The following is a 14,322-nucleotide window of genomic DNA, read 5'->3' as shown; positions in this document are numbered from 1 at the left end:
GGATCCTGTTGATGAGACTGAAGCTGTGACCTCCAGCCTTTCCTGGACAACTGCACTGAGCAATGTGAAGGAAGCAATGACGTTCCCCTTTTCAACTTTTTCATTTACTGCAAACAGCATTGGAGAGTCTCCTAGTCAATGCTTTGCCTAAGGGTGTGCATTGGGGTCTCCAAGTATAGGCAGACAGAAACTGGGCAACAGAAAACCAGTAAGAGAAGGGAACAGGGGAGTTGGCAAGAGAGAATAAATTGTAAATTTCTTCCTCTGGAAGATAACAAAAATATTTAAGTGGCTACATAGTATCTTACTATTTCTTTTATCAAACAGTGACAGTTGTGGTTGTGTAGCAAGCTGAGTGAAAGAGTTTGCAAATCTGGAACTCTTATGAGAATGTAGAAGTGTTGATTGGGGACAATCTACCTATTGGCAGGTGAAAGTCTTGACTAGTGTGATTAGCCTGTCTAGCCAATTTCAGGTAGGAAAAAATCAGTTTGACCTTCTTCCTTCCCGCCCCGCTTGACTGACAAGAGTGAAATTTACTCTTGACATAGGACTTAGTTTCCTTTTCGTGCTTGCTTGTGCTTTCTGGAAATGGAAACATAAAAATGGAGGAAAAAAAATACTTTAAATGCTAAAGATGTTGATATAATGCAGGCAAAAGAGGGCAAGCTATAATTAGCAGGAAAATATCAGTGGGATCTTTGTGAGAAATGAGAAGGGTTTATATACGCCAATAAAATGTAAAATAGGCACACCGTCTGCTTTCATTTACAGCATAGGGCACACCGCTATAGCCCTGGGGTATGTTGGAATAATTGTTGAGGAAGTAGACAAGACAGTTGATGTATTTGGATTATACGTGATGTCTCTTGAGCAAAAAAATTACATAGTAGTCCAAACCAGACAGACAAGATAGTTATATAAGAAGTTAAATTCACATGCTCTCTAAAGTCTTGTAGTTTTCTTCTGCATACATACGTGTGCTGAAGGTAGTGCTTGAACTTTAAGTCTCTTACAAACTTTTTTGCCATGTTCATTCTTGATGAGTAAGCAGAACATTGTTGTTATGGTATGGAAAATTAAGTTGAAATTTCCATTTTGCATATAATTTTTCCATGAATATGGAAGGTCGATAAGGCTTTTGCTGAAAGAATCATATTTAAGTCATCATCTTTTTATTTAGAGTTTATTTAGAACTTAGTTTCTGGAAGTGTGGAACGCTTTTTCGTGCAAATCTAAGCGCAATGCTGACAAATCAGTGGTTTGAGCATACTTGGTCTGTAGAACACTTCAGCTTGCAAAGCAAATAACTGTTCTCAGCATTTGCTGTTCTTTAGAAGCTGATGAAGCACTTGAGCTGCTACTTATAAGTTGGTTCTTATTAATTTTACATCGAAGTAATTTGAAGCTAAATGTTCATGTATCATACTGTGGAAATCCAGCTTAGGTATTTTGACAAATGGATGCTCTGTGTTTTGGTGGGAGCCTCACAGGGAGGTAATTGCAAGCCCCAAGTTTTCAGTTGCAAAGGAAGGTCTTAAAAATGCTTTTTCAGCTGGCGCTGCTTCTCTAGTTTAGTAACTAATGATGAATTGGATTTGAGTCTTTAAAAAACATAGTACATTTCCTAACGTATACAAAAAAGTTAGTTGATACTTTCCATGTGAGCCAATGTTAAGAAGTGGTTTGCTTAAGGGTGTGACTTTGTCAAACAGTTGAGCTGAAAGCTGAATGAGTTGGGAGGCTTTGTTTTGGCCTATCATGAGATGTGCAAAAGTGTTGAGAGCTTCCTGCTGGCTTTTCTTGATGTCAAGTCAAACATTTTGGGATAAGTGGTTTAAGGCAGTATTGTACTTCCAAAGATTTTTCCCATCTTTCTAAAGGGATAAGAATAATTCAGTGTTGATTGAACAAAAGTAGTACATTTGTATTTAACTGTATTTTTAAAAGGTGCCTTCTTTCATTTTGGTGCTCTCTGAAATGTTCTGTAGTATAGCATTCCTGCTATCAAGTAAAATGTTCAGATTTTATTCTTCTGTAAGTCATAGTCTCTCTATATCCTGACATTCCTTTCAAAATAGCAAGTACCTAGCTTACTTGTTACACTATTTTACCTTTAGTAACTTTTTTTTAGGGGTTCATTAGAAACTTAAACATTCTGAATGTTTTTGTATTGCTGCCTAACTTTCGATGTATGCTAGGATGAGCTTCTGTATGGAAGATTCCTGTTTCATCCCTTTCTAGAATATTCAAACAAGAAATACTCTTCAACCCTGAACCAGCCAGGTGTTGCAGGGAAGCAAAAGTTTATGCAACTGATGTCTTTCCAGTTACTGAAAATGCTAAATGGCTGAATTTATATCTGAATAGCTGATGGAGATTTCCAGTAGTCGAAGTTTCTCAGATGCTGAAGCATTCTGCCTGGTATCAGATTAATAATCCTTCCCTCACGATGTTATGATGTAATTCACAATGTTCCTGGTCCAGCTGCTGAAGAGGTGCTTAAATTGAGATGGGAAACAGATACAGAATAACTGAAAAACAAACAACTAGAGAAAACAGAAGACATAATTATCATGTAGCAGGCCTGTTGAGATTTAGTGTAACAGCAATGGCGAGTCTCAAAATTTAAGAATTAGGTTGTTAGCTTCATGAGCATGCCAGTCTGCTACTGCTGCTGAAGTAAACAGTCTTTTCCTGGCCATTCTTTCCCTTCCTTAAGCATGTATTGTAAAAGAGATTGCAAAATTTTCTGGATTGCAGCACTTTTCTGTGCTAAATTAGCTCTAACCTGTACCCAAATGTGATTTTGTCAGAAAGGAGTGTGTGGATAGAAGCAAATGCTTAGGAATTAGGGGACATTATTATGCATTCCTTGAGCTGCAGTGCTGATTTTCAGTATTCTTGATTTTTTTTTTTTTTTTACGTGATTTTAGGCATGATGTCTATATAAACCGCATACCTTGTTTCCTGCATACCAAAGTATCTTCTGGGTTTGTGCTTGTAAAAAGAAAGGCACTGCAAACGGCTGACTGACTCAGCAATTAGTAAACTAAGTGAAACAGGGTATTTCTAGGAAGAAACCTTAAGGTTTGCAGCATGATTTGGGAAACTGTATGCCAGATTGCTGCATTGTCAAAGGCTGCATTAAAACAGCAGTGCTTTTTTTAGAAAAGCTAATTCATTGGTTTATTGTCGCAGTTTCCTCATCCTTGTTATGACAGTGTTAATAGCTCTCAGTATTCTGTTTCCACTACCTGTTACTGATTTTACAGAAAGGGACAAGAAAGAAGTTAGGATCCCTATTACTAACTGATCCATTGTTTTGGAAACTTGTTAACGTAACATTTCCTGTGTTCCTTCATGGTAAACAAAATTTCCTGAAACAGGGACCGTTATCTCACCTGAAGCCAGAAAATGTTTGCCTGCCTGTTTCTACTTAGAAGAATGGAAGAAATTTTTTTGTTTAAAGCAATCTTCCTACTCTTGCAAATGAGAAATGATAGTCATTTGTCAGCTCAGCCAAATTTCAGATACTGTTGCAAGCAGCAGAGCTTTGCCTGGAGGCAGATGAAGATATACGAAACTAGAATTTCTGTGGGAGGGTTAGTATTTGTGTATGAAGACATATGCTCAGTCAAGCAGTTTGTTGTTTTAGAGTACGTATTCTCCTGTTGACACTGACAGACAGTCTTGCTGAAATGCTTTAAATCTGGCAGAAGGCAGCAAACCATTCCCTCTTCACTTCCATTTATTTTCCTCACCGCAAAATTTTTGTTTTAAATAGAGCATTAATATTTCTAAAGAACTGAGTCCCCAGGCCAGACTTTTTTCCTAGGGGAGGTTCTACATATTACTTCTGTGCTCTAGGCTAAGTTTTTTCTAGAGGTTTACTTTTATGTGCTGTAAACTTACTGTTCCCTGAATTGAACTCCTCCTAATAAGCAGTGTGTTATTTTGGACTTTACTGGGGGACTAATGTTGTAATGTGAGATAATATAGGGCTTTGTAAAAGCTTGTGGACAAGAATACAAATTTCTCATTTTCCTCTTTTGACTAATAAGTGCTAATTTCGTCCTGCAAGATAATATTTCCTATTTGACTTGTGAAGGGTTTTTTATGGTTACATTTGGTTCCTAAGTTAGTAAATATACAAACAGCCTTTTTTAGCTCTGTATACAGCCATAAATTATTTGGTTTAGAGTAAGGACTCTAATATTTGTATTTCTTTCGCAATGAAGGTGTACAGCTGAATAGACACTAGACTGTCTCTTATGCCAGAGTGTTGGAAGAAATAATTTCTCAGTGTCTAAACAGACATAATTAGAGGTGTGAAGCAGTGGTTTTACTTTGAGGACGTTCTACCCCTTCGCACTTTATTATCTTTATGAGAAAATATCGTATCATTGAGATCCTTTGTGAATGTTGAAAAGCACTGCGTAAATTTGACATTTGCTTACATAAATTTACCAGTTGATTTATTTCAAGTACTGCCTGTTGTGAATGGCAGGTCTTAGGATCTTGCTTAGATACCCCTCCCCACCACTTTTCTCACTTTAAGTAATATGCTATAGTGCATGCTATAATACTGTATGTCCGCGAGATCTCCAAAAAAGCTAAGACTTTGGTTAGAAGTAGAACAATTCTGTAGTTCTCTTTCTCTACGTATTGGACAGAGTCGCCATAATTTTATTATCCCACAGTTGCCTGTTGCCACTTGCAAACTGATTTCTTGGCCCATGGAAGGCTGAGGTTGTGATTTTTTAAGCACCATTAAAGCAGCATATTTGAATGTCCGTAATTTTGCATCCCTCTGATCATCTCTCAGGTAATGGGAAATATTTGTAGTTATCTCACTCACTGTAGTTCCATTAAAAATTATCAGTGGTAATGGAGAAACTGGGTATAACAATAACTCAGGTACTTCCCCCCCCCCCCCCCCCCCCCCCTAAACTCTGTTCTCCCACACCCTCCCCCTCTAAGCTTTCCTACTGTTTGGTTTTTTTGCATAGATGAGAAAACAAGAGGTTACAGATTATTCAGTTGAGTATTGTACCTGAGAATACAGCAGGCAGCTTTCCTGAAGCTCTCTGCTCACTATTGAAGAAAGCATTGATCATCATAGGGCATGCAATTTTACTGAACGTTTATGAGGGCAGTTGTGATTGATTTTAATGTAGTTATGTATTTAACTGTTTTGCATTCATAATTAAAAAGGATTTTTTTCCTCAGTAGGTCTGGGTACTTTTTCCTAATGAGTCAGGGAAGACTAGAAAAGGTTAAACAGAAAGCATTGTCTTTCTCAGTTGAAGGGATCCTATGTTTGTTTGCCAGTGTTCATGTCACTTACACTTTTTGTAGCAAGGAACAGTACTCTGAAAGTGGAAGTCGAGCCACATTCGTAAAAATTAAATGAAGTCATCCACTTCTGTACACACCTATGCACATGTACACATCTATATAGGTAGCTGGGGTTAATGCCAGTTGGCATACTGGAGGGGCTTGATAGTTCTGCCTAGTTGCTGCTGCTTGCTTTAAGGATGGTGCCGTGCTCGCGTTTTTTGAGGAAGATGCCTGCTTGAGCTGCTACGGTAAGTGATCACGATCTGAGGTTTCCTGAGCTTCATGTGACTTGTGGTGAAGAGTTGTCCGTGAGGTCCAGAGTCAGTGCTCTGTGCACAGGGAGTGTGTTGTCTGTAATGTCAGGGGTGTCCATCTGCTCCTGCTCCCACCTGAGCTCTCGCGAGCAGGGGGAGAGAAGACAAGACTGGAGCCGAAACTACTGCGGAACAGGGTGGGAAGGTGGAGATTTTGAGAGAAGTACAGCTTGGTGTTTAAGTTTTGAATAGCCCATTACAATAGAAACATTACCGGAAAGCTAAATTACCCACTCTTTATAAACAAACAAAACAAACAGAAAACTTGTAGTTGACACTAAGTCTTTTTTGTTTTTGGCTTCTGAGTTCCTTCATAGTGAACGCTTTGTCCACTGAAGGAGCTGAGAGGTGTCTAATGCGTTTTGCGCTGTGGCTCACATCCTCCATATGAATCTGTGCCGGTTGCTTTGCATACTTGGGAAACAATGAGGGTAGTGTTTCCCGGTGGCTAAAGAGAAGGTGCAGAGGGTGTCTGCCAGCTCGCAGCAGTCAACACACAACTCTTTGTTGACAGTCCCACCGCAGGCAAGCATGCCCGGACCATTGATGCTCCATGCTCGTACTTAAGGCTGATGTACGTTAACGCTGCCAAAGTAAACTGGTTTTGCCGATCGCTTTACTCATGTTTTTGAGTCACGATAGTTCAGAAAGGCTCCCGTCATCTTTACAGACCTGTTGTAGTGCTGCTCCTGATTTGCAAATAATTTGTTTCTTGTCTTTCTGGAGAGCGGTTGTGAGGTTATGAAACACAGCTTTTTTCTTTTTCAGGTTGTGCAATTCTGTGTAGGTACTGTTTGAATTATGAAAGAGGTATTTCTTACAGTCCAAAGAGATTTAGTAATGATGCTGAATATGACAGTAGACACTTTACTATTGAGAGCAGTAGATTGTCTTGTATTTTTATTTTTTTCTTGTGCTTTCCAGCAGCGTAGTACTCTCAAGCAAAGTGAAAATGAGCTTTGCTGTACTCTTGATTTGGGGGCGGGGAGGGGTGCATTTTACAGTTGACTTCTAAAAATAAGATTTACTTAAAACCCCCCCTGTGGGTTCAATCACTCGTGGTCCCTTTCATACAGCACTAGTGTTGGCTTGTATTGCTTTGAGTCAGTGCCCCCAGAAGGCAGCAGGCGGCCCGTGAGAGGAAGGTGCTGCTGCGTGGTTTGCACGGCTGTACTTGCTAGAATCTTTGCTTGGTCAGTGAACAGCCTATGGTGAAGGCCAAGAAAAGTAAGGGCATGCACTTCAGATGTCAGCCTGATTGAAATAACTGTTACCTTGACAATTTTGTATAAGTTTGGGGGAGGTAGTATGATAGCAGTGTGTACTTCATACCTGTTAAACACATACCTGTGTTTATGATTTTGCTGATTGTATTATAAATGATACCTATGAACCTTTTTTTTTTCTGACAAAGTGCGTGCAGGAAATAAATCTTCGGATTGCTTTCATTAAGAAAGATTTATTCAAATGATTATTTCCCTTCTGTCTTTCTGTATAAGATGATAAAGCCATGGAGATGTATGAAATAAAACCATGGTGGTTTTGTTGTATGCTCTGGGGTTTTTTTCTTATGTATTGTTGGTCACTTCAAGGCCGACGGGTAGAAGATGTGGTTTTCTCAGTTTTATAAATCTGTTTTCTCTGGAGTTTCATGGCAAACTAATAATTTTCTCTCCTCTTCATGCTTTCCTGTTCACTCCCTGGTTCTGATGTTTCTGACGATGTGCAGGGTCATACCACTGGACTGAGCTGGTAGAAAAATAAGCTGATTAAATGGAGTTGGCTACATACTTTATGGCAGCTCTATGATTTGGGGAGGTAAGGGCGGGAAGGTGTGTCACTGAATAAACACAAATTGACTGTACAGACTAGGAAGATAATGCATGACTAAAAAATCATACTGTCAATTCATATTATATTTAGGAAGAGGTGAAAGTGGTAAGAGGGATAAAGAGTGACAATTAGGAATAGATATTTCATTGTGCATAGGTAGCTCTGCATGATTGTTGCTGTTATTAACATTATATGTGTCAGAAGGAAGTTCTCTGAATAATGGGAATGCAAATATTGAGACTGTTAAGTATAGACTCTTGAATAGTAGACAGTTATATTTTGCACTTTACGAACATTGTGGCTGTGAATCTGGTCAGCATATCAGAGTGGCTGGCTAAAATTTGTTTAGGTTTAAATAAAAGCTCAGTGTATTGGATTCCCCTGAAAAGTCAATTTTCAAAAAAAACCTTTCTTTGTTGTTAGGTGCCATTTACAAAAGCTAAGGCACCCACTGTGCAGAGGGTCTGGTGCTTGTGATGACAGAACATTTAGCTGGTAATGGAGTATAAAACAGGGCAGTAAAAATTATTGGCAAGGGAGATCTCTGCCTAGAATCATCCTCATCTAACTTTCATCCTGTGAAATACTTGGAGTTGATGTGAGAACTTCTTACTAACGGAAGCTGCTTGGATTCCAAATTCCAAAATCCCAGCTCCAACAGTTTCATTTGAAGTCTGTAGGCTATTTGTATGCACAGTTTAAAGCAGAAGTAGCCTTCAGTTTAAATTGTGTAGCAGTGTAACGTGGTATGGAGCACTGAAAGCTAATGGCTACTGGTAGTCTTAATCTAAGTACTCATAACTGCTGTTGCAGCAGATGCTTTCTTGTTTTTATTCACCTATGTATTCTGGTGTCCAGGTCTCCTAATCCACTTGCCTGTCTACATCAGCAGTGGGTGTAGGTTACTTTTTTTCTGGGTTACTTTGGATTTACATCAAGAAAATGAAAGGGCACAGTGCATCTTCTTCACCTTGGTTTCCTTTGCCTGTTTCTGGCTAAAATGGCTTTTGTTTTGAGTTGGAACCATGAAATCACCAGCCAGTTCTGTGTGCTTACTGTGCGTTAATTTTTGTCCTTGCCAGGAGATAATGGAAAATCCAGCTAGAGTAGAAACATGCCGAAAAGATGTAGTTACAGGTAAGACAGTCCTCTCTTTGAACATACAGCTTAGGGAAGCAAATTTGGAAGCCTTATTGTGAAGATCAGAAACACGTAATCAAGCCAATCTAACATCCTCTGCAACAGGAAGCTTGTGGACTGGAGAAAGCCACATGTGATACTCTTACAGAGCAAGCTAAGGAAACATGGCCTAGATAAAAAAAGCTATTTTAGGATGTGTGTAAAATCATTAGGTTAACAGTAGCCAGAATTTTATTTTTCAGTAGTTCACTTTCTGCAAGGGAAAGCATATTGTATGGGATTTTGCATAGTTGTTTCAGCTTATTGTTCTTGTTCATGAACTGGGTAATGAAATGGTTATGAAATCTGAAGACAAGATGTGTTTGGGAATGAATGCAGATACACAAAGCTGGGATGGCAATTCAGAAGAATCTTGAATGTTGGAAAGATGGGCTGAAAGAATAGGATGTGATTTAGAAGAATAAGTGAAATGCTTTATATTTAGGTCAAAATAACATAAAAATAAAAGATGGAGAACAACCGTATTCCCCACCCCGATCTAGGACAAGCCATGGATTACAAAATGAGAGTTAACAATGCAGCATTGTTCAGAAAGAAGAGGTGTGTGTACGTATTGGCATGAATAAACAGTGGTATAATCTAGAGGACATGTAGAGTTGAATCTTCTGTTCTGTTCGGTATTGTAAGGTTAAAGTACTGTATCAGTTTTGGCCATTGTACTTCAAGAAAGATGTAGGCACAGTTAATTTGCCTCTGGAGGGTAATGGTAATGACTGGTGATTTAGAAAAGATGGTATGTGCAGAAAGAATGATTGAATTGGCATTTTTGTAACCCAAAGAAAAGATCAAGGGATATTATAAGCCTATAAGTGTGTGGAAGTTCACTACAAAAAAGAGAACATCTGCCCTTGGTAGATGTGCCTTGCTTACTAATGGCAACATGGACCGTTCTCTGTGTCCTGCTCTCATTGTTCACTTTTTGTTTGTGTGTTTTATAAGAGCTATTTCTGTCCAGTGTCTGGACAGCACCGAACAAAGAGCCTGTGGTCTTAGGATCCTTTGAAGAAATTCATAAATTAGCAAAATCATTAAAATATGGATCTTCATCTAACCAGATAGATATAAAGATAGATATGTCAGTTAAAACTCTTGAGCAGATAGAAGAGAACTTGCTCCCAGATTTGCCAGCTGCTTAGCCAGTGATGGAGTAGTTTCCCCATCTGTAAAAATGGATCATGTTCTCCACTTCCGTAAGGCACTTGAGTTTTACTGAAAAAAAGTGATGTAAAAAAAGCTAATGTAACAGAAGCAACACTGACTTTTTGTGTGTGTGTGTGTGTATTGCATGTTACAGTGCAATGTGTAGAGCCTAGTCAGATATATCATAGAAGTCTGTGTTTAACATTCTTGAAGGCTGTGAGTGATTTGCTTTGATAAAGGCAGTTGGGTCTCTTCAGAATTACGTCATGATCTCTTAATATTTAACACTCTCAGAAAGGTAACAATCACGTGATTTATGCTAGATGTCCTGCTGGGTATGTCTTGGATCATCTTGTGAATCTGTATTTTTCTGGCCCTTTGAAACTTCCCTATTTTTTCCAGAGTTGGTAAAAATTGATATTATTTCCAGGAGATCCTTAGCCAGTTCTTTTAAAATTCAGACTGTAAGCTGCTTCTGTGGATATAAAACTGCTTACTATTCCTATTCTATCAGTATGCTTTATCAGTATTTTGGTAATCTATCCTCAAATGGAGAACAAAATGAGGAGTTGAGGTGTTTTCCCTTTCTACTTTGATATGAAAGAAAAAAAAAAAAGGGCAACTGCCAAGTATTGTACTTACTTCACCTGCCTCAGTACTGGGCTAATAATTTTGTTTCAGAATAAGCAGTTGACAAACATCTTTTCTATCACTGCCAATCTTAGCTTTCCTTACCATGTATTTCCTCCATACTGTCATGTTATCATAGTGTCAATGTCTTATTTTTTTTCTTATTTGTACATAATTTTTCACCTGGATAAGCAATACATAAAGCTAACAGTTTAAACAGGTAGAGCAGTAAACTTGAATAACTTAGTAGGCTCATATATAATACGGCAAATGCAACACATAAGCTCATAATATACGGCAAATATTACTTGAATGTAAGCAAGCTACAATAGCACTAAATTGAAAAAAACTGCTTTCTTGTCTGTTGAGATATTTTGTTTACTTTTCAGCTGCTTAGAATTTCCTTCAGACATTGCTGTATTAACTGGGTAAAGGAAGAGATTTGAAGGAATTCATTCAATATTGCTAAAATTTTAACAGATAACACTTGGAAAGGCTCAGGCTTCGTTTTTCAGGTGTCACTTTTTTTTAGAAGTGAAAAAACATTACTTCTTAAGCATCAGATCTGTGTTAGTTTAATAACACCTTTTTTTTTTTACAAAAGCTGTCATTATAAATGCTAATGTTTAACTTGTGGGCGAGAGATGAAAGAATGTAAAAAACGCTACATCCATAAACTAGAATATGTATGGGAAAAATGTAGTCCGAAAGAATGATCATCTGGGGAGCTGCTCATGTGAATGTGTGCCGTTGAGGAGGCTGTTTTCTAGCCTTATCAAGAACAATTCATAGTTTGTTGTGCTAAGTGTTCATGATTGGATAGAGGACGACATATATAGAACTCAAAAATAGATAACTGCTTATTTGGGAGGACAGGCAGTCCTCCCACTTAAATCATATCATCTGAAAGGCTAAAAAATTTTGATGACTTGTTCCACCTCTCCACACTACCCTGCATATGTTGTTTTCCTCACAGGCTCAGTTCCCTGCCTCTTTTAGAAGCAGTCTTTGGCTCCTTCTCCCTTGCATAGGATTTTGGATTTTGAAGTCTTAAATACTGGGAAACTTTCCTCCCCTTCCCCTTCCATCTTGAGCTCTGCCAGAATTGAGCCTGGAACTTATTTGAATCTCTGTTCTTCTTCTAGGACAGCCTTAAGACCTTGTGGATGGAAGACCTCTTTTGCTTCTACATTCACGTCAGAATGGCCTAGGCCAGTCTTGCTCTATGGTTCCTACCACAGGCTCTCTACAGCGATGCATCGGGATTTTGGCGCTAGTGGACCATCCAGATGGCTGTAAACCTGCAGAGGAGGTTAGTACAAAATGTAATCCAGGAATTTTTGGCACTTTGGTCAGGTCTGTCTGCTTTGGATTATTTTAGAGCAAAGGGAGTGCTTAGAGACTGCATGTATGCTACCACTTTGTCATTGCATTGTACTGGGTTTGTGTGGCAAGGTTTTGGTAGCAGGCGGGTTCCAGGGGTGGCTCCTGTGAGAAGTTGCTTAGAAGCTTCCCCTGTGTCTGACAGAGCCGATGCCAGCTGGCTCCAAGATGGACCCGCTGCTGGCCAAGGCCGAGCCCATCAGCGATGGTGGTAGCGCCTCTGGGAGAACAGATTTAAGAAGGGGAAAAAGTTGCTGTGGAACAGCGACTGCAGCCAGAGAGAGGAGTGAGAACATGTGAGAGAACCAGCCCTGCAGACCCCCAGGTCAGTGCAGAAGGAGGGGAGGAGATGCTCCAGGCGCCGGAGCAGAGATACCCCTGCAGCCCGTGGGGAAGACCATGGTGAGGCAGGCTGTCCCCCTGCAGCCCAGGGAGGTCCACGGGGGAGCAGATCTCCACCTGCAGCCCAGGGAGGACCCCATGCCAGAGCAGGGGGTTGCCCAAAGGAGGCTGTGACCCTGTGGGAAGCCCGCACTGGAGCAGGCTCCCGGCAGGACCTGCAGCCCCGTGGAGAGAGGAGCCAGCGCTGGAGCAGGTTTTCTGGCAGGACTGGTGATGCCGTGGGGGACCCACGCTGGAGCGGTCTGTGCCTGAAGGACTGCAGCCCGTGGGAAGGACCCCACACTGGAGCAGTTCGTGAAGAACTGCAGCCTGTGGGAGGGACCCCACGGTGGAGCAGGGGAAGAGTGCGGAGTCCTCCTCCCCCTGAGGAGGAAGAAGCGGCAGAGACAACGTGTGATGAACTGACCCCAACCCCCATTCCCTGTCCCCCTGCGCTGCTGTGGAGGGGGTAGGTAGGGAATTCAGGAGTGAAGCTGTGCCTGGGAAGAAGGGAGGGGTGGGGGGAAGGTGTTTTAAGATCTGGTTTTATTTCTCGTTACCTTACTCTGATTTGATTTGTAATAAATTAAACTAATTTCCCTGAGTTGAGTCTGTTTTGCCCCTGACGGTAATTGGTGAGTGATCTCTCCCTGTCCTTATCTCAACCCACATGCCTTTCATTCTATTTTCTCTCCGCTGTCCAGCTGAGGAGGGCACTGATAGAGAGTGGCTTTGGTTGGCACCTGGCATCTAGCCAGGGTCAAACCACCACATACTTATTCCATATTTTTCTGTTCTGTTTCATATTCCATATTTTCCTGGTGGACCAGTTCAGTTGTCTGCAGCTGTTAAACAGGTGTCCATAAGAATTCCTTTAGATATTAGCAGAAGCCTAATTTATCTGTTACTGTGGTTTTCTCTGGATATTGGAAAGTAAAATATCCAAGTGGGTAAAGCACCCCATTTTCAGTTCTCCTAAACTTACGTTTACTCTCAGTATATCATCTTGAAAAGATCTAGGCCAGTGAGCTGGTATTCAGATCAATTTTCCATCCAGCTGAACTAAGCAAGCCTGGTTTTTTTCTGTGTTTCTACAGTAAACAGTTCCCTTAAAGCATCCTTGTCAGAGAAGAGATGACTTATTAAACTACCACTGTGCATTCACTGGCTGCCCAACGAGGTGTTTAACAGCTAAGTTCTTATCAAGCCTTCTCTCTGTGTGTATCTCCCACTTGCTACTGTTCTTTTTTTAAGCTTGATTGAAATAAGATGGAGAACCAACGTTTAACAGGACAGACGAGCAAAGATGTGGTGTGACAAGTCTATTTCCTTTGGCAGAAAAGATTAACCAGTTCAGTTGTATTTAGTGTGTTAAATGTTGTCCTCCACTTGATATCCTTGGTATTGACATCTTGTGCCTGATTTTTTTCTTTCCTGCAAACCTGTTAGCACCTTTCATAGGACTGGTTTCACAGACTGAGTTCTGAAGAACTCATTGGGGCTAACTTTGAAGTTCAGGTTCAGTGGGGTGAAAAGGAAAAAAGCCTGTTTCAGGTCTAAGTGGATCCCTTTCCAGTCAACTTCAAAAGATTGTAATCTGGCACGTACTCTTAAATTCACTGCTTAAAAAATATAGCTTGAACGAGCATCAGTTCAGGGGATAGGGAAAAATATATCCAGAATTGCTACCTAATACTGTTAAATAATAGTAGAGGCTATTCAGAATAAAAAAATCAGGGGAAAAAGAAAAAAAAAAAAGGCAAATTTTTTATTTCTGTATTTACTGCTTATGACCTCTCAAGCTACAGCTCCGCTATTCTTTCTTTCGCTGTAGCCCAGCCACCTCTTCTGTGGTTGTTGACTCTAATGGCGAGTTTAAAGCGGTAAGAGATTGGAGTGGAAATAACTGCTGTTGCGGGGAGGGGGATACCTGATTGGTCTGCATTCTTTGATCTGGGTCTGCACCGGGAGACTGATGTGGCTGAAAAAACACAGTTCTTGCTTATTTTTCAGTTGTATCAGTTCCCTGATTGAGTTTCTTCATTGCTGTGTAAATTTTTGCTGGCAAAGCAGAAGGCTGGCATGTGGGAATGAGAGA

At 40.2% G+C, this 14,322-nt stretch overlaps 1 protein-coding gene across 3 annotated transcripts in view; it reads left to right on the top strand.

The window, feature by feature from the left end:
* Positions 1 to 14,322, top strand: part of GALNT1 (polypeptide N-acetylgalactosaminyltransferase 1) — a 90,141-nt gene that overhangs the window by 13,672 nt on the left and 62,147 nt on the right. For 2 of the 3 annotated variants that reach the window (XM_069778710.1, XM_069778711.1), the window contains exon 2: positions 11,606 to 11,772. The gene's annotated coding sequence lies outside the window, so the exon portion shown is untranslated. The remainder of the gene's footprint in view (positions 1 to 11,605; positions 11,773 to 14,322) is intronic. The other variant, XM_069778712.1, reaches the window with a different exon arrangement.

Source organism: Haliaeetus albicilla, chromosome 3, assembly GCF_947461875.1.
Source record: "Haliaeetus albicilla chromosome 3, bHalAlb1.1, whole genome shotgun sequence".
Lineage (NCBI taxonomy): Eukaryota > Metazoa > Chordata > Aves > Accipitriformes > Accipitridae > Haliaeetus > Haliaeetus albicilla.
This window is presented reverse-complemented; position numbering and strand designations above follow the sequence as displayed.